We start from the raw sequence: 26,369 nt of genomic DNA on the forward strand, positions 1-26,369 counted from the left end.
ACTAGATATTTTTCAAGACACTTCTATACAGCTTAAAGTGACATTTAAAGGCTTTACTAGGTTCATTAGGTTAACTAGGGAGGTTAGGGTAATTAGTCAAGTTATTGTATAACGATGATTTGTTCTGTAGACTATTAAAAAAATATAGCTCAAAAGGGGTAATAATTTTGACCTAAAAATGGTTTTAAAAAAACTGCTTTTATTCTAGCCTAAATAAAACAAAAAAGACTTTCTCCAGAAGAAAAAATATTATCAGGCATACTGTGGAAATGTCCTTGCTCTGTTAAACATCATTTGGGAAATATTTAAAAAAAGCAGTTTTAATCATTCTGATTATATATATATATATATATATATATATATATATATATATATATATATATATATATATATATATATATATATATATATATATATATATATATATATATATATATATATATATATATATGTGTGTGTGTGTGTGTGTGTGTGTGTGTGTGTGTGTGTGTGTATGTGTATATATGTATGTATGTATGTATATACTGTATATATATATATATATATATATATATATATATATATATATATATATATATACACACACATACATATAAAATAAATAAAGGCTGGTCGATAAGGGACAATATTGCAATTACAGATTTCAAAGAAAATATCTTAAACGGACACGAAACACCAAAACACATGTTTTGAGCTGTTGACAGTCGTATATGTGTCCCACACTGCTAAAAACACTATTAGGACACCTATATTTCACTAAAAAGTGTAAATTGGTTGTTTTTGCGTTATTTCAAGCAAATTCGTACTTCCGGTTTGAAACGAATTTTTGAAGCTGCGTCACGGTCATGACATAATAGCGTGTATTCCAGCGTGCAGACTGGACGTCTGTGCCAGAGTGAGTCTTATTACGTCTTACAGTGTGCTGCATTAATGCATGAGTAAGGCTTGGTTCAAACCAATCAGCGCGCTCTATTGTGCAACTTCATTAATATTCATTATTATTATTATTCATGTCACAGTGTTTAGACAACAGACACACCACGTTGTGTTGGCAAAACAAGCGTGAAGTGTTGCTTTTATTGTTTGCTGCAGTTAAGTTTCGTTTTCATTTTCTCTCTGTGAGAGCTCAGCTGGATCACGTGTGGATTAACAGTGTACGCGACGCTCGACAACAATAACTTATGTGTCTAAGGAGGAACATTGTTTACCTGAGAGCTGTTCTCATCTGCAGATCCGGATTCTCTTGTAGTCTCCTCTTAATAAAGACGCGGCTCTAGTTGCTGGTGATTGTCCTGTCTCTACAGATTTGGTAAATGAGCGACCAGTGCTCTTTGTTTATTCAGTTTGATCGTATCGAACTAAGTTAACCATTGCACAGAGTGTAAACATGTTAGCACCACAACCAAACTTTAACCTCGTGTAGGGTTTTCACCGCATTTAGTGACCGGAATAACACACGCGGCTTTCTGACGCTACCTGTCGTTTGCATCTAAGTTTCCGGGAAATGCTGAGAGTTTTTTCTCTCATTCGCCGTGCGGTATCAAACATTGCATGAAAAATACACGCTTAGCAGTTCCTCGAATCAAATATCTCGTTTGTCGCGAGGGGCATGAATGAATTCCCTGAATGAAAGAGCCAAACTGCAGTTAAAGTCCACCATTTAATAATTTGGCAAATAATTCGACTACAGATGTCCATGTAGGTTAAACACCATCACTTTCTCGTGTGTGTGTGTGTGTGTGTGTGTGTGTGTGTGTGTGTGTGTGTGTGTGTGTGTGTGTGTGTGTGTGTGTGTGTGTGTGTGTGTGTGTGTGTGTGTGCGCGTGTGTGCGCGTGTGTGCGCGTGCGTGCGTGCGTGCGTGTATTTTGACTCTGAAACTCGCGCGTGCCCAAATAGACACTCCCACACCCTCCCACTTTTCTTCCTCCGACACTCCCCCCTAAACAGAGCTGGAAACCCACTTTCCTGACTTTTTCCAAAGTAGAAGTGTGAAAACACCCTGCTGAAACGAGGGGGATTCATGGCCCTTTAAAAGATGAAACAGGTTTGTGGTGGTGCCTGTTATGATGACATGAGTCGTCTGTGCAGTTTCAGTGCATGTTGCTCTGTTTTGTGTCGGACTGCAAAAAAACTAAGTAGCTCTAGACTACTGAAGTTTGGTGACATTTCTTGTCAACATCGCCTGTTACTGTTATTTGTTTCGTATTGTTATCGTGCATGTGTGTGTTATGTTTTTGTGACATCAGGACATGAATCAATTATGAGGACGTTCTTGATGACTCCATTTTTCCAAAGGCTTGTGAATCAATGCAACTGTGTAAACCAATTGTCTTCACGATTCACAAAAAAAAAACGTCTGTGTGCATGCATGTGTGTGTGTATGTGTGTGTCGAAGCGAGTCTATGTATCATAGCTGAACTCAATTGAGTGTGAACATTTAAATCTGGCTCAGAAAGTGCTGCAGAGGACCTCTTGTGAGTGGCGGGATGCATTATTCAGCGCATGGACTGCTGCGCGGGTTTGAGTCAGGGCCAGCTTACTTCCACATTCACCAGCCGAACACTATCTGACTGCTCTGATCTCAGCACTAAACTCGAGGTGGCTACTGAAACGCCTTGCTAACCATGACAGGTTCAGCTCCAGCAAGACTGGCTAACACACAGCGATGGTGCACTGACAGGAAGATGCTGCGGGGGTTACAGATTTCACTCAGAAACCGATAGTGAAATTAAAGTGAATGGTTATGAAATGATTGCATGGTGAATTGGATTAAATGGTAAAGTCTTGACTGTCATTTAGATTAAAGCATTGTGAATGATGTATCCACCTATACAGTTTTTACTAGCAAGGAAATTCTTACAGTATGTCTGATAATATTTTTACTTCTGGGGAAAACCTGATTTGTTTTATTTCGGCTAGAATAAAAGCAGCTTTTAATTTTTTAAAAACATTATTTTTTTGATAGTCGACAGATTAAACCATCTTTATACAATGACTTGCCTAATTACCCTAACCTGCCTAGTTAACATAATTAACCTAGTTAAGCCTTTAAATGCAAGGTTAAGCTGTATACTAGTGTTAAAAGTGTTGAAAAAATATTTCCATTAAACAGAAACAATATTTCGTTTTTCTGCAATTCATATTGACATATACTCACCGGCCACTTTATTAGGTACACCTGTCCAACTGCTTAACGCAAATTTCTAATCAGCCAATCACATGGCAGCAACTCAAGGCATATAGACATGGTCAAGATGATCTGCTGCAGTTCAAACCGGGCATCAGAATGCAGAAGAAAGGTGATTTAAGTGAACGTGGCATGGTTGTTGGTGCCAGACTGGCTGGTCTGAGTATTTCAGAAAACTGTTGATCTTTTGGGATTTTCATACACAACCATCTCTAGGGTTTACAGAGAATGGTCAGAAAAAGAGAAAGTATCCAGTGAGCGGCAGTTCTGTGGGCGCAAATGCCTTGTTGATGCCAGAGGTCAGAGGAGAATGGCCAGACTGGTTCTAGCTGATAGAAAGGCTACAGTAACTCAAATAAGCACTCGTTACAACCGAGGTCTGCAAAAGAGCATCTCTGAACACACAACATGTTCAACCTTGAGGCAGATGGGCTACAGCAGCAGAAGACCACACCAGGTGCCACTCCTGTCAGCCAAGAACAGGAAACTGAGGCTACAATTCGCACAGGCTCACCAAAACTGGACAATAGAAGATTGTAAAAGCATTGTCCGGTCTGATGATTCTTGGTTTCTATTTGCAAGACTATGCAAATAAATTTAACTTAAAATTAAATGAAATATACAATTTAAATAAATGAATAAATGCATATAAAAATGCAAGTAAAATAATAAATATAAAAATAAGTATAAATATATAAAAATTACACAAATATAAATACATTCATAAACACATATATAATAAAAAATAACTATACAAATAATGCATATATAAATATATAAATAAAAAAAAAAATACATGCATACAAATAGTTCCATGGTTTGAATTGAAATTAAATCAAGTAAACAAAATCTTTTATGTAGGGATGTCCAGACCCGATCACGTAATCGGAAATCGGGCCGGATCACGTGGGGGTGGGGGGAATATATGTATATGTGTATGTATATGTATAAAAGACACAAAAGCAGCTTGAAGCAGAAAGAGTGAGTATGTCTGTGGTCTGGAGGTATTATAAAGTTGATGACAACAACATTGCCATAGCAAACTGTGAGATATGTAAATTCTGGAATGCCTGCTGGATATTTTAAGTGTAGGTGCTATTGGTTTTTATATTAGATTCCTTTTATATTATATTTACTGTTGCTCAAGTCCAAAAGGGAACAATTCATGTTATGTATCACTTGATTGTTCAAGCTACCTCACAGAAGTGCTCTGTTTGTTAACAGAGTTGTTGAATGTTAAAGTAGATGAATTAAATAAAACATAAGGAACATGCTGGATCTGTTTCTAAGCTCTTCTATATTCTTTTTTTAATCTATTACAGAATTATCAGATCAGGTTTTGGTATCGGCAGATTAAAATCAAATGACTCAAGGGCAAAAAAAAAAAAAAAAAACCTGATCGGGACCTCTCTAATTTTATGCCAAACAAACCAGAGGGATGGTCACTACTGCTATACACATTCTTTCATTCATTTTCAGATTTATTTCATCAAAGATAAGCCATGAAAAGACTTTATTCAAGACAAATGAGAGAACTGTTTGACTCCAGCCGTGTGCAGTGAATCTCTCTTCATTATTTGCAGAGAGTAGGAGTCTGCATTAGTCTTCAGCTGTTCTGAGAGCTTCGTTACAGTTTGACAGCCGGTAGAAACAGCTCTTCTGAAGCATTACTGAGCACATCCACATTATGCAGATAAGAGCATTACACCACTCATCCACACTCAACAACACACTGAATTTAGCAAATCAAACAATCTTTCACTTATACCATTACATATGTGTTCAATGACAAATTAGATAGTGGAGCACGGCATGTTTTTTAGTGCAACAATTAGTCTGATGCATTTTGAACTATTATGATTAGTTCATAGTGATACTTCTCATACTTTAAACTAGCGCATAATTTAAATTTCTCATGAACAACATCATGAGAAAGTTGCAATCTTGAAAATGCAATGCTTAAATTTTGTATTTTATTTATATATATATATATATATATATATATATATATATATATATATATATATATATATATATATATATATATTAGGGCTGTAACGATACACTCAGCCCACGATACGATGTGTATCACGATATAATGTTCACGATTCGATATGTATCACAATATTTGGAATAAAAATTTAAAATTAAACTGAAATGCAAATTTTACCAAGTAAACTATTTTTTATGTATTTCTTTTGTTTTAACTTGTTAAACTGAACCTTCTTTAAGAAAATAAATTATCAGGCCTGTCTCTTGAAAATAAAACAATTTAAAAACTTCTTAAAAAATATTATTGAAATGACAGAGACAAAATTAAGAAACAATTTAGGTAAAGGTGCAAAAAAAATAAGCTTTCTATTCAATTTAATTTAACAGTGAGAGCTTAAGGCTTTGCTTGGTCACTTGCGTTTTTTGTGTGTGCAAAAAGCATCCACATTTCCAGGTATTTAATTCATATTTAATTAAATTCATTTAGAGATATCTCAAATTACAATTGTGACTAGTTAAAAACTCATTTAGAGATATCTGCAAATATTTTTCAATGGCAGTCATCTGATTTCGTAATAGTACAATTGTAATTGCAGATATCTCTAATTGTCATTCTGACTAGTCGAATTATAATTATGACTAGTCAAAATTTAATTAGAGATAACTCTAAATATATTTATGGTTAGTCAGAACAAAGGTTTTAATGCTAAAACGGCTTGCCATAAGCGCGGGTCATAGTCCGCCCTCTGTAGTAACAGCTCACGGTCAGCTCACGTCATGTGTGATTTTGCTGCCGCAAATACATCATTATATGAAGACAGAATGATATTTTAGGGTGAATTGTACCTTATAAATACAGTATGCGACTCTTTCAACACCATTCGGAGGTATCCATGTCGCTGTGCAAAGTATGTAAATTACTGTGAACACATTAAAACTTCGGCTATGTTTGACCCAGTATGCGTGAAAAAGCGGACGAGTCTAAAGCAATGACTGTACAACCGAAATGTTGCCAGACGTCTGATTTTGAGAGGATGAGCCATCCTCTTTTTCAACTCCACTCATCTTGGTCTGCTAATATTACTGCTGCTGCAATCTGAACTCACGTGCGACAGCAGGTGGAACGTAGCTCACGTGCAAACAGCTCAACTAATAAGAGAAAACAGACGTCATATCGTAATCAAATCGTCATATCGCCACAATGCTTATTGTGACATTTTTGCATCACAATAAATCGTACAACAATAAATCGTTACACCCCTAATATATATATATATATATATATATATATATATATATATATATATATATATATATATGTGTGTGTGTGTGTGTGTGTATATATATATATATATATATATATATATATATATATATATATATATATATATATATATATATATATACATGTATAAACACCTTTATTTTAAAATCTTACATTTTTTATGCTTTAAGTTCAGTTTAGTTTAGTTCTGATGAGAGTCACTGAAGAGCAAATCCATCGATGCACAGCTCCATAGGTCCCGAACCATGCAAGCCAGTGGCGACAGCGGAGAGGAAAAAACTTCACCAATTGGCAAAAGTGAAGGATAAAAAACCTCGAGAGTAACCAGGCTCAGTTGGGCATGACAATTTCTTTTATGGCCAAACTTCTTGTGCAGAACTGCAGTACTATTGATGTCAATAGTTACAGTTGTTCAGCATTCTTCAAAATATCGTCCATAGTGTACAACAGACAAAAATAAAGCCAAACAGGATTAAAACAAGTAAAGGCTGAATAAAGGATGGCAGAATCTACAGTTCTGGGTGAACTATCCCTTTAATTCCACAAATAACTGTCATAATGAAAGCAGGTCTGTATTTTGAGTCAAGCTGCTACTTTAAGACCTTCATGAGCATTAAATAAGTTTATTGATTTAGATTTTGACATTTTTATTCTCTCTCGTTAATCAGGCAAGGCTGAAGTGGACTGTTTTAACCGTTTATAAAGGATAAATCAACATCTTCCCGCTAATTACCTGTGGACTTCAGAAATAAATGAAAGAATTCCTTATTAGTCAGTCATTATGTTATTATAAGAGGTTTTTAATTCAGACGCCGCTTTTATAACCACTTTTTAATTAAATATCGAAATAATTCCAACACTCCAAAAAGTCCAAGTATTAAGGTTTCTTTTTGTCCGTCATTGCCCCTTTTGCTGTCCTTGGGCTGCTGCATTTTTTAGTGTTTAGTTCTGTCTGATCAGCTAACTAAAGTTTAGAGGAGATTTGTTGTAGGTTTCTAAACTCATCCAGCACTTCTAAACACTTCCTAATAATAAAAATATGAATGCTGTTTTTTTTGTAATTTTTAAAAAGTCTCTTTGTGGTTTGCAAGGGCGCGAGGCTTTTCATTCATCAAACCTCTTTTGCTGGATTTCTGGCTTTTTCATCTCCAATTTTACACTTTGGTATGAATTGTGGGTAGATTCGCCCTTCTGCTTTACTGTCTTTTATTCATTTGATGCGATTGTTTTATTACTGTGAAGGCCAGTTTATAATGCTAGAGAAAATAATTCTAATAGATATCAGTGCCTGAGTGTTCAGAATGATCTCATGCCAGCTATTTTAACCATCAGTCAGGGGTATTGTAATGTTTGCACTAGAGTTAAAGCATTCAGAGTTAATAACGCTATTGAGAGAGTTACATGTACAACACCACTAATAAGTTATTTTTACACTGTTAAGAATGGCACGTAGTCCTTTTTTAACTCTATTCAAATTTACCCATCTATCCATCTATCTATCTATTTATCCATCCTATTTAATTATCCATCCATCCATCCATCCTATTTAATTATCCGTCCGACCGTCTGTCTGTCTGTCTGTCTGTCTGTCTATCTTTATCTCTATCTATCTATCTATCTATCTATCTATCTATCTATCTATCTATCTATCTATCTATCTATCTATCTATCTATCTATCTATCTATCTATCTATCTATCTATAATCCATCCATCATCCATCCATCCATCCATTTTATTTAATCATCCATCCATCCATCCATTTTATTTAATTATCTATATCCATCCATCCCTCCCTCCCTCCCTCCCTCTTTTCCTCCTTCCTTCCTTACACACACTGCTGCATGTTGATTATTACGTGATGCTAGTATATAGATTTAAAATTCTACTCTTTATCTCTTTGCACTAGTGTCATGCAACAATCAATTCCCAGAGATGTAGAGCGATTTTTTTACTTACTACAGTGTAAATATAACTGGTGTTGTACAAGTAACTCTCTTAAGAGTGTTAATTTAACTCTGAAAATATTGGGACAATGTTCACTCATTTGGAGTTAATTTAAACTCTGTTAAACGAATTTGTCTGTCGTTCTGTTTGTCTGTCTGTCTATCTATCTATCCCTTTTGCTGTCCTTGGGCTGCATGTTTTAGTTTTTAGTTTTGTCCGATTAACTAACTAAATTAATTAAGGATAGGGGAGATTTGTTGTAAGTTTTTAAACTCATCCAGCACTTCTAAACGCTTCCTAATAATAAAACTATGAATGCAGTTTTTTTGTAATTGGAAAAAGACTCTTTGTGGTTTGCAAGGTGCGAGGCTTTTCATTCATCAAACCTCTTTTGCTGGATTTCTGGCTTTTTCATCTCCAATTTTACACTTTGGTATGAATTGTGGGTAGATTTGCCCTTCTGCTTTACTGTTTATTCATGTGATGCGATTGTTTTATTATTGTCAAGGCCAGTTTATAATGCTGGAGAAAATAATTCTAATAGATATCAGTGCCTGAGTGTTCAGAATGATCTCATGCCAGCTATTTTAACTATCAGTCAGGGGTATTACGAGCGGCTTGTTTTGGCGTTTGTCTTTGCGACCTCTATCTACCATGTAACATCATCTGACAAAGTTGAGAATCCTTCAACTTTATGCAAATGAAGATCGATCTTCTTAAGCGACAGCCAATAGGAGGACCGGTAGAGCTCATGTGATCCTCTCTCAGCTCCCACAGAGGCTGCTTGTATTCTCCGTGCTGTAGACCTACACAGACCTGCGTTTGCAGCAGATAAGTAGCTGCAGTGACAGAGAGCACGCTTTCTTGTTGATCATCTTTGTAATTAATTCCATTTTTATTTAGTGTTTCCTCTGAACAGCAGCAAGTAAACTTGTTTTCTTGTTGTAAATAACACCATAAATGTTGCCTAAGCGACCTCAAGCTGGGAACACCCACAATGGTTTCCATCACTATCCAGAGTGACAGGCAGCTACAAAGTTGCTGCTACTGTGAATGAGGCATTTAGAGTGGCATGTTCCTTTTTAACTCGATACAAAACTTAACTCCATACAGTGTAAGTATAACTAATTTGTAGTGTTTTACAAGTAACATGTAAGAGTGTTATTTTAACTAATATTGGGACAATGTTCACTCATTCTGAGTTTATTTTAACACTGTTTTATATCTTTCTATCTATCTATCTATCTATCTGTCTGTCTGTCTGTCTGTCTGTCTGTCTGTCTGTCTGTCTGTCTGTCTGTCTGTCTGTCTGTCTGTCTGTCTGTCTGTCTGTCTGTCTGTCTATCTATCTATCTATCTATCTATCTATCTATCTATCAACTCCCAGTAGTGTTTACCAGAGATCACCTTTAACTCAATACAGTGTAAATATAACTCATCTGTGGTGTTGTACAAGTAACTCTCTCAAGATTGTTGTTTTAACACTGAAAATATTGTGACAATATTCTCCTATTTGTAGTTGATTTAAACTGTTAATTTTGAAATAACACCACCAATTTTGCTGTCTGTCTGTCTGTCAATCTATCTATTAACAATCAACTCCCAGTAGTGTTTACCAGAGATCTTTTTTAACTCTATACAGTGTAAGTATAACTCATTTGTGGTGTAAATATCTTAACAGTAGTATTTTAACTCAAAAAATTTTGAGACTAGGTTTATTTTTTTTGGAGTTGATTTAAACTCTGTTAGTGTTAAAATAACACCACTAATTTTGCCATCCATCCATCCATCCATAAGCTTAAAAGTGCTTTTTAAAAATGAGTTGAATCTATCTATCTCTAATTTATATATAATTTTTTTTTGAGCTGTATAGTTTATTTTTAGTGCAAAATGTTAATTTTTTTCAACATTTTATCAATATTTTATATTTATTTGTTGTTGTACACAATTTAGGGGTTAGTACGCATCTACAAAAAAATATCTGATTTTTACATTTTCAGCATTTTAATGAATTAAAAAATGTAATAAAGTTTTGCTTAAATATAATCTTTGTATGCTTTGCATTTTTTCTCTCCTAGCAAATTATGACCAGGGTAATTATAAATAACTAGCGCTAGTTAAACCTTTAAGGAATGTATTGTGTAGATGAAATAAATATTAACTGAAATAAAATGTTCATTTATTTTCCAAAAAAAACAAAAAATAAAAACTGTGTATGTTATATAGAAAAATGACAGAAACAAACAGCATTAGAATAAAAACAATAAATAAAAAAAAATAATACTAAGAAGATAAGAATGCATTAAAGATAAACTCACAGTAGCAAACCCTTTGAATAATTTACAGCTTCGAAAAATCATTTCTACAACGTCGATGATACTAAAATAACCCTGCTTGCAGATCCAGCGGTTATCATTTGTTTTCATAATAATAATATTGAAGCGGCACATAAAAGACGATATATTTATAAACCTCAGCGATCAATGGCGTTTCAGATGTAAAAATAATCTCTCCGGGGGGTTTTTATCCACGTCTTCATTTAATGACCTTTAAAAAGCGATTTTTGGGATGACGTCTTGTGATGGACCAGCCTTCAGCGAACTGCAAATTATTATTGCAGCAGTATAAGATAATAGCCGGCCATTACTCTAGCTGCCGTCACGTCTCTGGATATTGTCTGCTCTTGAAATATGATGCATCCACTGTACTTACAAGCCACTTAATATCAGAAAGCGTAGCGCGCGTGATGATTTATCTGCGGGCCCATGTAATGTGCATTGCGTCTGGATTATGGGCTAAATAATTAGCTCACTGTAGTTGCTCTGATGGATGAGAGAATTCTCCTGGCCTTAATGTCAACGCAAGCTGGAAACGGACAAATCATGCACCTCCACTGAGCAGAAATCACAGCTTTTTAGTCCTCGTGTAGATGTGAAGACACACATTTGAGTGTGTACTTCACATTATATTACCTTGTTTCTTTCAGATGGAGCTCTTTTTCATCTTCTGAAAATCTTTGTATGGGTTCATTCTACTGGCTATAGACCGTTTTACTTTAAGATTTCTTTTTTTTTTTTTTTCAGAATACTGCAATGGCAGTAGATTTTGTAATGGAATTAATTTTATGTCGTTGTTTATTATATGTATTTTTCTTTAATATTGAGAAAAAAATTGTCTTGCAATTTCTCAATGCATTTCAAAGTATAAATATTTTCCTTAAGACTAGACATGCATTAAAGAACATTTTATTTTATATAAGCTTAAAATATAATTTCTTTATGAATTACATTCTATTTAATTGGTAATATGTTATAATATATTAATAATAAATTCCATTTAATTGTTAATATTTTAATATATTGATAACAAATTCTATTTAATTAGGAATATGTTAATATATTGATATTAAATTCTTTTTAAATGGTAATATGTTAATATATTGAAAACAAATTCCATTTAATTGGTAATATGTTATAATATATTGATATTAAATTATATTTAATTGGTAATATGTTAATATATTGATAACAAATTATATTTAATTGGTGATTTGTTATAATATGTTGATAATAAATTCTATTTAATTGGTAACATTTTATAATATATTGATAATAAATGTTATTTTTATTGGTGATATGTTATACTCTATTGATTGATAATAAATTTTATTTAATTAATAATATATTGTAATATATTACTAATTGAATAGAATTTATTATCAATGCACATTACATATTGATAATAAATTGTATTAAATTGGTAATATATTGTAATATTTTAATAATAAATTGTATTTAGTTGATAATATTTTATATATAATTTTTTTATTTTTTTATTTAAAATTTTATATTATATTAATAATAAATTTTATTTTTATTGGTAATATGTTGACAATTTATTTATTTATTTATTTATTTATTTATTTATTTATTTATTGTAATGTGCCCCTCTAAAACATCTGTGTCTCCTACAGACACGGATACAGATACGGATCTACTGACAGTTAAGTGTCGTCCACAATTGAGGCAACTCTCTCTCCTCAAAGGGTGTTAGTTCAGCATCCCCTGTTCCCCCTCTGTTTGGTCCACACTTTGACGGTGCACCGCTGTACTCCTCTTAACCTGCACCTTTACATCGGACCATTTCTTCCACATTTTTTTTTCCTTTGTTATTAACTCCGGAGGACATTACATATACATCTGAACTTTTTACTGCATACGCACATTTACAGCTTTGTCCATACGCAATGTTTTAATATTAAGTCTTTGTACATGAGACCCCTGGTGTTTTGAATTGAATATAAAAAAATAACAAAAAATGTCTGAAGCAAAAAAGCAGATTGTGATTTGAGTCCGGTGGATCTGTGCTTCTCTGTAATGTAGTTGGCCTGTCAGTCAAGCAGTCAATTTCCAGAGACAAGGCCAGTGTTTGTAAATCAGCGTAATATTCAGGCTTGTATTGTAAGGAGATGGACTGTGACAGAGCTGTAATCATTTCAATCTGGTAAACAGCGATTACGGCTCTCTGAGCGGCTGCCTGTTACACTGATACAGTGGAGTGTTGAAACGGAGCTTCAGCGCAGATCTCCAAAACTCTCTCAATCAATCCTGCAACACATCATGATGATGCTGGAGAATCCTGCTCCTCATATGACAGACAATACAGTTGAAGTCAAAATGATTAGGTTTTTTTCTTTTCCAAATATTTCCCAAAGATGTTTAACAGAGAAAGTATTTTTTCACAGTATTTCCTATAATATTTTTTTCTTCTGGAGAAAGTCTTATTTGTTTTATTTTGGCTACAATAAAAGCAGTTTTATTTTTTTTGTAAACATTTTAAGGTCAATATTATTACCCCCTTTAAGCAATATTTGTTTTCTATTGTCTACAGAACGAACCACGGTTATACAATAGCCGCTTTCACACATGCAGACCTTTCCGGAAAATTACCTGTAATTACCTGCAAAAACAGGCCCTTTTTTGAAAATACTGGTAAATTTGTTCTGGCAATTTCCGGAAAGAGAAGTTGTAACGTTAACGGTAATTTGTCGGAATGCTGCGCTGTGTAAACGCAGAAGGAAGATTGCCACAAAGAGGCATGAGACGTCTACTTTAGCCAATCAGAACACTTAGACGCATTCACATCTGCGCCATTTATGAAAATAAAAGCCTTTGAATATTTTTCCAGACATATTTAGCTGCTCGATGTTAGACAGATAATGTTTATGTTCCTTTTTAATGTCAACTATGTAAATATTTAGCGATAAGATGCTTATAAGCCGTTGTTAGTTTACCTTCAAGCTCTGCTTCCTTCAGTTGCTTGATGCATCTCGTGTGCTTGTGAAGCAGCCGGGTAGAGCTTCACCTTGGAGCCTTCGGATGTCTTCTTATAAGGCCAAAAATGCCATTGCAATAGACCAGTGGTTCTCAAACTGTGGTACGTGCACCGCTAGTGGTACGTAGGCTTCCTTCTAGTGGTACGCGGGGGAATCGCTGAATAACTTTAACTTTTAAAAGCACATCAGAATTGAAATGTTGACATTTAATTTTTTATTTTTTTTTTACCTGTAAGCACAGTACAGTGTTAATGTTCAAACTATATATAATGTTTAATGTGACTGCAAATAATACAATTTCATTCATTCATTTTCTTGTCGGCTTAATCCCTTTATTAATCCAGGGTCGCCACAGCGGAATGAACCGCCAACTTATCTAGCAAGTTTTTTTTTTTTTACGCAACAGATGCCCTTTCAGCCGCAACCTATCTCTGGGAAACATCCACACACACATTCACACACACATACACTATGGACGATTTAGCCTACCCAATTCACCTGTACCGCAGGTCTTTGGACTGTGGGGTAAACCGGAGCACCCGGAGGAAACTCACGCGAAGGCAGGGAGAACATGCAAACTCCACACAGAAACGCCAACTGAGCAGAGGTTCGAACCTGCGACCCAGCGACTGTGAGGCGACAGCACTACCTACTGCGCCACTGCCTCGCCTTAATACAATTTCATAATAATAAGAATTAATCTGCCATGTTTGTGAACTGTGCAGAGATGTAGCTGCTTAATTAGGCCTACTATATGCTACTGTATTTCAATATCGGTTATATGGTGGTACTTGGAGAGACAATTTTTTCTGAGGTGGTACTTGGTGAAAAAAAGTTTGAGAACCACTGCCATAGACTAAGTGTTTGCAACATTTGCAAAAGCTTTTATATGTTCTAAATCACATATTTGGTAAAAAAAAAAAAAAAAAAAAAGTCAACCCATTTTATCAATTATAAATGAATAGCAATGTTTTTCACATGTGTTGGTGCGATACTTTGCAGTGTGCAATTTAACATAATGGCCTCAAGGTGTCTCCAATGGAAATAAAACAAACGCACACTAGAAGTACACGTATGCCAGACATGAAGTTGGCGCAGACCAACACACATTCTCACGTTAATTTTATCGTTAGTAAATCCAAACGTGAGCGTGAAACCTGGCGTACCCAAAGTTTTTGTGCGTACGCATCGTTGATACATGAGGCCCCAGATATTCTGCATGAACACATTTAACAAAACCTGGCCTTCATTCTATTATATATTTATTTTACAATTCCATAATTCTTTGACATTTTCAATGTTACATAAAAAAATAGTATGAGCAAGACGTGAGAGTTCGGGCACTTAATTTTAGCTTTGGCTTCGAGTTTAATCAGTTTGAAGTGGGAAATGTAGGTTGTTTGACAATTTCAGGAGATTTGGACTTGTTTTTTTAGTCTGTATGAGAAATGTGGGGGTGTTTGTATGTACAAGTTAGTGGGAGTTGCTTGATGGTCATTGTTTGTACAAGACAGGTGGTGTAATTTGGTGTCTGTATTAGACAGACGGTGTAGATTGGTGGTGTTAGTCTGTACAGGACAGATGGTGTAGATTGGTGGTGTTTGTCTGTACAGGACAGGTGGTGTAGATTGGTGGTGTTTGTCTGTACGGGACAGGTGGTGTAGATTGGTGGTGTTAGTCTGTACGGGACAGATGGTGTAGATTGGAGGTGTTGGTCTGTACAGGACAGACGGTGTAGATTGGTGGTGTTAGTCTGTACGGGACAGGTGGTGTTGATTGGTGGTGTTAGTCTGTACGGAACAGGTGGTGTTGATTGGTGGTGTTAGTCTGTACGGGACAGGCAGTGTAGATTGGTGGTGTTAGTCTGTACGGGACAGACGGTGTAGATTGGAGGTGTTGGTCTGTACAGGACAGACGATGTAGATTGGTGGTGTTAGTCTGTACGGGACAGGTGGTGTTAATTGGTGGTGTTAGTCTGTACGGGACAGATGGTGTAGATTGGTGGTGTTAGTCTGTACGGGACAGACGGTGTAGATTGGAGGTGTTGGTCTGTACAGGACAGACGGTGTAGATTGGTGGTGTTGGTCTGTACAGGACAGACGGTGTAGATTGGTGGTGTTAGTCTGTACGGGACAGGTGGTGTTGATTGGTGGTGTTAGTCTGTACGGGACAGACGGTGTAGATTGGAGGTGTTGGTCTGTACAGGACAGACGATGTAGATTGGTGGTGTTAGTCTGTACGGGACAGGTGGTGTTAATTGGTGGTGTTGGTCTGTACAGGACAGGTGGTGTAGATTGGTGGTGTTAGTCTGTACGGGACAGACGGTGTAGATTGGAGGTGTTGGTCTGTACAGGACAGATGGTGTAGATTGGTGGTGTTAGTCTGTATGGGACAGGTGGTGTAGATTGGTGGTGTTGGTCTGTACAGGACAGGTGGTGTAGATTGGTGGTGTTTGTCTGTACAGGACAGGTGGTGTAGATTGGTGGTGTTAGTCTGTACGGGACAGGTGGTGTTGATTGGTGGTGTTAGTCTGTACAGGACAGACGGTGTAGATTGGTGGTGTTAGTCTGTACGGGATAGGTGGTGTTGATTGGTGGTGTTTGTCTATACGGGACAGGCGGTGTAGATTGGTGGTGTTAGTCTGTACAGGACAGGCGGTGTAGATTGGTGGTGTTTGTCTATACGGGACAGGCGGTGTAGATTGGTGGTGTTAGTCTGTACAGGACAGGCGGTGTAGATTGGTGGTGTTTGTCTATACGGGACAGGCGGTGTAGATTGGTGGTGTTAGTCTGTACAGGACAGGCGGTGTAGATTGGTGGTGTTTGTCTATACGGGACAGGCGGTTTTGTCTGGCAGTTTGCACTGAAAGCCTCTGAGATCATCAGGCTACAGACGGAAAGTGAAGCTGCTTGATGCTAACAGTGACATTGATACAATAGCAGATGGTACATTAGACAGAAATTATCACATTATACGCCTCCAGTTTCTTTCCTGCATATGCAGGACTTGCAAACATATTGACAGATTGACCATTTCAGGTTGTTGCTGTGTTAGTTTGGTCAAACGCTCCAACTGTTCTCGCGTGAAAGCCTCTTTTTGAGAGGGTGACACAGAGGCAGCCTTGTGTTAGGCTGATACATATCTGCATTTTTAGGTTATGACATCCTGTAATGTTTGTTCATTTGGCGGATTAAGGCCTAAATAGCTTCTTTAATCTGGTATTTTTAGATTTAAAATGTATTTTGTCTGCGTGAAAATGATTTTGTGTGACATGTTTTATTTTTATGTAATACATATTAGAATATTAACTATATATGAAGAGTTCAGATGCAAAACCCTTTAAATCCGTCAGACCACTTTTCTTGTAAATGAGCATTTTCCATTAGGCTCCTTAGATTAGGTTTGGAAGTTTCATTTTATATGTAATGATAAGGTTATTAGCTGTAATTAGCTCTTTTTTTTTTAAATGTCACTTTAGACATTTCTTTGTTTTTTAACAAAGTAAATTTTCTTTTGCGTCAAAACCAGCTAAATCAACGTCTGCTTTTTATGCCCTCTAAATCCACCTGTTGGGACAAGACAGTGTGATTAGTTGAAACTCAGTAAAGATGCAATTAGAGATTATTTTACCAAACATAAAACATATTACACAAACCACCTGAAATTAAAAATACATCTGTCAAGTAAGTGGCGGTTCATTCCACTGTGGTAACCCTTGATAAACCAGGGGCTAAGCAAAAGGAAAACGAATGATGGAAATCTGTCAAGAACACTAAAATTGACATTAATTAAATCTTAATCTGTTGTCATTTCTGATATTTGGGATTTAGATTTAATGTGAGTAGATTAATGTAAACAAGCTTGTTAGATTCAAATAATGTAGTGTTTAAACAATGTGAAACATCAATAGCCCCTTTCACACATACAGACCTTTCCGGAAAATTACCGGCAATTTTCCGGAAAGGTTGTATGTGTGAACAGGTCCTTTTTAAAAATACCGGTAAATTCGTTCTGGCTATTTTCCGGAAAGAGAAGTTGTAACATTACCAGCAATTTGCCGGAATGCTGCGCTGTGTGAATGCAGATGGAAGATTCCCGTAATAAGCGCGTCCACGTCTAGAACGTGCTGACGTGAGACGTCCGCTTTAGCCAATCACAACAGTCAGACGCATTTACGTCCGCGCGGTTTGTGAGAATAAAAACCTTTGAATATTTTTCCAGACACATTTAGCTGCTAGAAGTTAGTCAGATCACGTTTATATGTTCTTCTTAATGCCAACTGTGTAAATAATCATCGATGAGATGCTTATGATAAGCCCTTGTTTGTTTACCTTCAAGCTTTGCGTGCGCCTGTGAAACAGCCTGTGAGCGCCAGCACACGCACATATTATGAACATCTCGACATGCGAAAGTGATCCTGCGAAAGTTGTTCACAATATTGATCATCCACAGAGTCTGTAATTTAGTCAAATGTTTACAAACACAAGCGCAGCCGTTTAAAGCTCATTTGTGGTGAATGATGTCAGAATTTACCGGTATTTTGGAATGGATGTGTGAATGCTCTTTTCCGGAAATTTTCCGTAACGTCCTCGCCTGTGTGAACAGCGCTTTTTTGAATATACAGGTAAAGTCGTTCCGGAAATTTTCCAGATATTTACCGGTATCACTGTGTGAAAGGGGCTAATAACTGTGCACTCTCCTTTAATAAAATAAATAACAATTTAATTTAATTTTCTTGTCGGCTTAGTCCCTTTATTAATCTGGGGTCGCCACAGCGGAATGAATCGCCAACTTATCCAGCAAGTTTTTACGCAGTGGATGCCCTTCCAGCCGCAACCCATCTCTGGGAAACATCCACACACACATTCACACACACTCATACACTACGGACAATTTAGCCTACCTAATTCACCTGTACCACATGTCTTTGGACTGTGGGGGAAACCGGAGCACCCGGAGGAAACTCACGCGAAGGCAGGGAGAACATGCAAACTCCACACAGAAACGGCAACTGAGCTGAGGTTCGAACCTGCGACCCAGCGACCTTCTTGCTGTGAGGCGACAGCACTACCTACTGCGCCACTGCCTCGCCTTAATAACAATTTATTGAAGTAATATAAGTAGTGTATAGTTTTATACAGGGCCGGAGTGGGACTCTTTTTCAGCCCTGGAGTTTCAAGCCTCAGACCGGCCCACCTCAGTTCACCACTGACTGTATTAAAATAAGGTCATTTCCAATTCAGTTTCTAATTACACTATCACGTCTTTTTTGAGAAAACAGCTGTTTTAGAACTTAAAATATTCAACAACCCTTAAAGCATAATATGTCTTAATAATAAAAATGAAAAAAAAAAAGTTTCTCTGACGAACCCGGGATGGCGGCGTCGTTACTTAACGTGCTAACCACTACCACAAGAGCTGTACTTTGAACGATGACTTATCTAGTTATATCATTATTAACCTGTAGGCTCCATCTTGCTCACGAGGCTACGAAAAAATAGATAAATAGAGCAGAACTGAGGTAAAATAATGAATAAGAAGGCTGTGGTCAAGCAAATAAATAAATTACTTTTAAAAAGTGTGACTGCTGAGAGCAACAGATTCTGGAGCTAGGGAGACAGGCCCTCGCGGCCAAAAAACGGTCCTCCCGATTAGCCAATCCGGGCCTGATTTTATAGATTAAATTTATCTTTTAAAACAGCTTGCTTTAACAAATAAAACACAAGGTAGGCCTACTGTGCAAAAAAAGAGATTAGCTGCGTCCCAAATCGCATACTTATGCACTATTCTACGCCATTTTGTAGTATAAATAGTGTAAGTAGTGCGTTCACACTGAAAAGTTTAATAATAATAAGTGCACTTTAATTACTTGGATGATGGACACTTCATGCACTCAATGATCGTAGCTATCCGGCGCACGTTGGATAACGTTATTTTGGATGGTGAAAGCTAAATTCCTCTACGAGAGTGTAAATGGCGCCTCCTGATGGTGAATGCGGTTGTACTCATGGCAGGTATTATTTGATTGTTTGGTCCTTTATTTCACTGATTTGGCAACCGTCAAACGTCATCAGGGACACAGCCATTTGGGTCGACACTACATACATGTACTATGCTGTTGAGTGTGTGTGTGTGTGTATATATATATATATATATATATATATATATTTATATATATATATATATATATATATATATATATATATATATATATATATATATATATATTCGTATAGCGCTTTTACAATGTAGATTGTGTCAAAGCGGCTTCACATAAAAGATCATAGTAAATTGAAATAGGGTAGTTCAGATTTTAAAGTTTAAGTTCAGTTCAGTTCAGTTTAGCTCAGTTCAGTGTGGTTTAAAGTCCAAACACTGAAGAGTTAATTCATCGATGCCAGCCCAACAGATCCCGAATCATGCAAGCTATATATGTGTGTGTATATATATGTATGTATATATATATATATATATATATATATATATATATATATATATATATATATATATATATATATATATATATATATATATATATATATATATATATACAACAGTTCTGTCTGTTTCTCGAATCTGATTGGCTGATAGACGTGATATATTTAAGTAATATCAGCACCCGTACAGCCTGTTTACCCTTTGTGTATTACTCCGCCCACATACAGCCAGCAAAAAGCAGACACTACAGATCTAAAGTTTAAAAGATGCTTGATTAGCTTTTTAACTGTCAGCTTATGATTTGAATCCAACACGGAAGAAAGTAGTTCCTCATACAAAAGGGTTTTTAAGACTTTCCGTGTTTGATTTTGTTTTTATATACACAATTATGCCATCAAACTGTTGTATCTCGTAGCAGTGTGATATGGCTGTATATCGGCATTGGTGGGGGCACTAAGGCACTCGGCCAATGCACGCCTCCCACTAGTGCCGTTATACAGCCATATCGCACTGCTACGAGTGTGATATTGCTCATATATATATAGTATATAGTATATATAGTGTATATATAATATATAGTTTTTATTTATTTTTTATTTTTATTTAATTATTTTATTGATTAATATCCTGACATTATTTGAGAATCTGTTCGATATTTTTACACCACATACAGGCATACACAATTTTTATATATATATAATAGGGGGTATAGTATAGAACTGGACAGATTAGGACAGTTTGTGCAGCTTGTTTTTCTCCACAATTGCATTTGTGATAGTGATGCATATTAATTACTCCCTTTTAAAGGTTTGTACATTTCAAATTAGGCATCTTTTGAATTTCTCTCTGATTTTGGCTGTTGATTTGAGTGTTTTTCCTCAGTGCGGCACTGGTGGTCACTCGGTCGGTGTTCTCAGAAAGCGTTCGTGTCGTCCAGTAAAAGGTCTGTAGCTCTTTCAGCTGTAGGAGTTTCGAGTCAGATACACAAATCTGCGGAGATCTGCAGAAGAGAGGTCAGTCTGAAAATTTAAACAGACATGCTGGAAAAAGCCTGAAGGCCTGAGTGTCAGTGGGAATGAAAATTCAGCTGCTCTGCTGAAAGAAAAAAAAGAAAGAGAGAGAGAAGAAGAGTTTTTGTGCTTTAGTTTTTCAGGCTCAGTGTGACTCTGTCCTCTATAAAACAGCCTGATTGAGCTGAAACGCTTTCAGCATTAACACACACTTTTAACTGTAAGCCAAGAGCCTGCATTGTGGACAATTCAGTGTGACAGTTTTATCCAATACAGGGTTATTATTGTTACATAAACCTAAATTCATACAACTGAAATCATATTTGCTATTAAGAAAATATAATAATAATAAATGTTATACTTCTCAATAAATAAATCATTAAGACTATCTACACTACCTGACTAAACTATTGTCATCCATCCCAGTTGTAAGAGCAACAAATAATAACTTTAACTTCTAGTTGATCATTTGGAAAAGTGACAGAAGGTGGATTTTTCAGTTGAATTATCTGTTATTATCTGCATCTTAATCATCCCAAATACTGCAGAAGACCTACTGGAACCAGCATGGACCCAAGATTCTCATAGATATCAGTCAAGTTTGGTGAAGGACAAATCATGGTTTGGGGTTACATTCAGTATGAGGGCGTGTGAGAGATCTGCAGAGTGGATGGCAACATCAACAGCCTGAGGTATCAAGACATATGTGCTGCCCATTACATTACAAACCACAGCAGAGGGCAAATTCTTCAGCAGGATAGCGCTCCTTCTCATACTTCAGCCTCCACATTAAAGCTCCTGAAAGCAAAGAAGGTCGAGGTGCTCCAGGATTGGCCAGCCCAGTCAGCAGACATGAACATTATTGAGTAAGATGATGGAGGAGGCATTGAAAATGAATCCAAAGAAACTTGATGAACTTTATTAATAAGTGGTTTGAGTCATTGCAGAGATGTATGGATGCAGTCCTCCAAGCTCATGATGGAGTCAGACACAATATTCATTCTGTTTTCACTGCAGAATGACTTTATATTCTATACTGGACATTATTTCTGTTCAGTGACCAGACTTTTTACTAAGCAAAGTCAGACCTTACTGCCATACATAATTAAAAATCAAGTCATGATTATATTTTATTGTGATAAAATAAGCGTAATCTAGAGGCCTTTGCCTTTCATATACGCCACTTCTGACACCAAATGATCAACTAAAAGTCACGTATTATTTGCTGTTCCTAAAACTTGGATAGACGACAAGACTTTTGTCGGGTAGTGTACTCAAAAAAAAAAAAAAAAAAAAAAGATAAATTTAATATAATAAAAATGACGTAAACTGACTCGCATTACTAAAATTTTTGCTAAAATGAAAATGGAAAATTTAAACTTAAACTAATTAAAGAATATAATTAACAATAAAATAAAACTAGAATTGTGAGGTTTTTTTTTTTAAATCTATTTATTTGTTTAAATATTTATTCAATTAAATTAAATGTTGATCTTTTTTTTAGGGCTCAAAACATGTTTAGACAATGAAACCACAATAAAGGAAAAAGATTTTTCATAATAAAAACAAAACAATATAAGCTTTTGTTTTATTGTAATATGATTAGAGAAAAACGGAAAATATTTATTTAGTCTCTTATTTATCAGGGGTTGCCACAGCGGAATGAACCGCCAACTGTTCCATCATATGTTTTATGCAGCGGAGGCCCTTCCAGCCGCAACCCAGTACTGAAAATCACCCATACATCCTCATGCACATTCACACTCATACTACTGCCAATTAAGTTTATTCAATTCACATATAGCGCATGTGTTTGGACTGAGGGATACCGGAGCACCTGCAGGAAACCCACGGGAAGAACATGCAAACTCCACACAGAAACGCCAACTGATGCCTTATTCAGACTAGCTGTGACTTTGTAGTGGCGTGCTGCTATTGGTGGTGATGTGCTACAAACGCAGGCCTGTGTAGATATATACAGCACCTGGAGTCTGTGTTTGTACAGTGTTTTATTTTGTTGTAGACTTTCTGGCCGTGTATTTGTCATTGACCCATTTATTTCCCTGTCATGTCTCTGCTCTCGCTCCCACAATTACCCAAATCGCTAAATGATGGACTTCAGTCCCTGACATGCGTTTAAGAGTAATTAATTGATTAATTGTGTTTACACGGCTTGATTAAATTAGCGCACCCAGAAGGTAGTGTGACTCTGCAGGTGTGTTTCTTCATTTGATGCTGTTGGTCATTAACTCATTAGCAAAGACTGAATGAGGAAAGAGTCATATACAAATGATTCTGATTCATGATTCTGGGTATGCGTTTCTTTTTTTTCCTCTGTCCATCTATTCGTTTTCTGTTTCATCTGTCTATTGTTGTTGAAATATGTGTAATATATGGATATCAGTTCAGATACCTTGATGCAATTACCATATATCGTTGTTGTAATATTCGCAACAGATGGATAGCGATTCAGATACTTTGATTCAATTTGATTCTGATTCAATTCATTTTTTTTATTTGATTTTTGATTAAGTTTGTGAATCTGGATTTAGCAGATTATTCTGTCGTTTATATCTCTCCATCTATTTGTTTTTTGTTCCATCCATCTATCCTTGTTGTAATATTCGTAGCAGACAGATGGCGATTCAATTAGATATTGATTCAATTCAATTTTTAAATTTGATTCTTGATTCCTAATTGGATGAGTGTACATTACAGTCCATCCATTCGTTTTCTGTTCTATCCATTTATGGTTGTTGTAATTTTCATAACAGATGGAAAGCTATTCAGATACTCTGATTCAGTTTGATTCTGATTCAATTATATTTTTTGATTTGATTTTTAATTGGGTTAATCTGAATTTAGTAGATTATTTGTTTTTTTTTCTCTCTCTCCATCCATTTGGTTTTCTGTTCCCTCTATCCATCGTTGTTGTAATATTTGTAAGAGTTGGATAGCGATTCAGATACTCTGATTGAATTTGATTCTGATTCAATTACATTTTTTATTTGATTCTTGATTCTTTTAATGGGTGAATCTGGATTTAGATTATTTAATTTTTTTCATTCTATCCATCCATTTATCTGTTCATCCATTCATTTTTTTCCATCGTTCATCCATCCATTTATACATTTTTCAGTCCAATCATTTTTTTCTTCTATCTATCCATCCATCCATCCATCCATCCATCCATCCATCCATCCATCCATCCATCCATCCATCCATCCATCCATCCATCCATCCATCCATCCATTTTTTAATAACATTTTTTATATGTATTTTTTCATCCATTTATTCATTCGTTCATTCATTTTTCTGTCCTTCCACCCATCCATCCATCCATCCATCCATCCATTTTTGGGTCATCCATTGTCATCCATCCTTTCATACATGTTTCTGTCCCTCCATTCTTTCATCCATGTTTCTGTCCATCCACCTATCTTTTTATCCATTCATCCTTCTTTCATTAATTTTTTGGTCCTCCACTCTTTCATCCATTCATCTGTTTTTGTGGACATGCTTTAAACTATTTTGTCATCCATGCTTTTATTAATTCTTCCATCCATCCATTCTGTCATTCATCTTTCTATCCATCAATTCGTCTTTTCATTAGTCCATTATTTCATCCATTTTTCTATTAATTGTACATCCATCCATTTATCCTTCCTTTCTTCCCTCCATCCCTTCATCCATCCTTCTTTTATCTATTTTTTGGTCATCCCTCCTTTCATCTATCCATCTGTTTTTTGGTCGTCCATCCTTTCATCCATGTTTCTATCCATCCATCCGTCTTTTCATCCATTCTTCCTTCCATAAGTTCATCCATTCTTTGTCAATTGTACATCCATCTGTCATCCATCCTTTTATCCATTTTTCTCTCCATCCATACATTTTTTCATCCATTCTTTCATTATTTCATCTATTTATCTGTCCTTCCTTAATTCCTATCATTCATCTATCTATCCTTCCTTCCATCTATTATCCATTCAATATCCTTCTTTTATCAGTTTTTTTTTGGTCATCCATCCATCATTTTTTTTTTGGTCGTCCATTCTTCTATTTTGTTATCCTTCATTTTATTAATTAGTCTATCCAATCATTCTTTCATACATTTATTTGTCCATCCATTCTTTTATCCATGTTTCTGTTTAGCCATCCATCTATCTTTTCAACCATTCTTCCATTCATTATTTCATCCATTTTTCTGTCCATTGTACCTCCATCCATCCATCCATCTATCCTTCCTTCCATCCATTCATTCATCCACCCATCTTTCATGGATTTTTTGTTTTTGTTTTCATCCATCCTTTTATCCATGGTTCTGTCCATCCATCAATCTATCCATCCATCCATCTATCCATCCTTCTTTCACCTTTTTTGGTCATCTATCCTTTCATCTATTCATTTATTTTGTTACCATCCTTTCATCCATTATTTCATCCATTTATTTGTCCATCCAGTTTTTCATCCATGTTTATATCATCCATCCATCCATCCATCCATCCATCCATTTTTTTCATCCATTCTTCCATCTATCCATTTTTTTATCCATTTCCCTGTCCATAGTACATCCATCCATCTGTCCTTTCTTCCTTCCTCTTCCATCCTTCCTACCTTCTTTCCATCCACCCTTCTTTCATAATTTTTTTTTGTTTTTGGTCATCCATTCATCTATTTTGCCATCCATCCTTGCCTTCATTCTTTCATCCATTTATTTGTCCATCCATCCATTCTTCCATCCATCCATACATTATTTAATTTATTTTTCTGTCCATTATACATCAATACATCTATCCTTTCATCCTTATTTCTTTACCTCTATCCATCCGTCCTCTTTCATAATTTTTTTGGTCATTCATTCATCTATTTTTTTCATCCATCCTTTCATCCATTTATTTGTCCATTTTTTTCTTCCATTAATGTTTTTATTAATGTCCATTTATTCATTGTTTCATCGATTTTTCTGTCCATTGTACATCCGTCCATGCATTATCCATCCATCCATCCATCCATCCATCCATCCATCCATCCATCCATTATTTCATACATTTTTCTATCCATTGTACATCCATCCATCCATCCTTCCTTCCATTCTTCCCTCCTTCCTTTGTATCTTCCACTTCAATAGTCAGAAGTGAGTCTAACCCTCCATCAGTGTGGTCCTCCATCACAGCCA

General features: G+C 35.8%; 2 protein-coding genes across 3 annotated transcripts in view; both read left to right on the forward strand.

Moving 5' to 3' along the window:
* Positions 1 to 26,369, forward strand: part of ifih1 (interferon induced with helicase C domain 1) — a 751,550-nt gene that overhangs the window by 197,056 nt on the left and 528,125 nt on the right. The window lies entirely within an intron of this gene.
* Positions 1 to 26,369, forward strand: part of fign (fidgetin) — a 142,941-nt gene that overhangs the window by 89,645 nt on the left and 26,927 nt on the right.

The sequence above is a fragment of the Danio rerio genome, chromosome 9 (genome assembly GCF_052040795.2).
Source record: "Danio rerio strain M-AB ecotype USA chromosome 9, GRCz13ab, whole genome shotgun sequence".
Taxonomy (NCBI): Eukaryota; Metazoa; Chordata; class Actinopteri; order Cypriniformes; family Danionidae; genus Danio; species Danio rerio.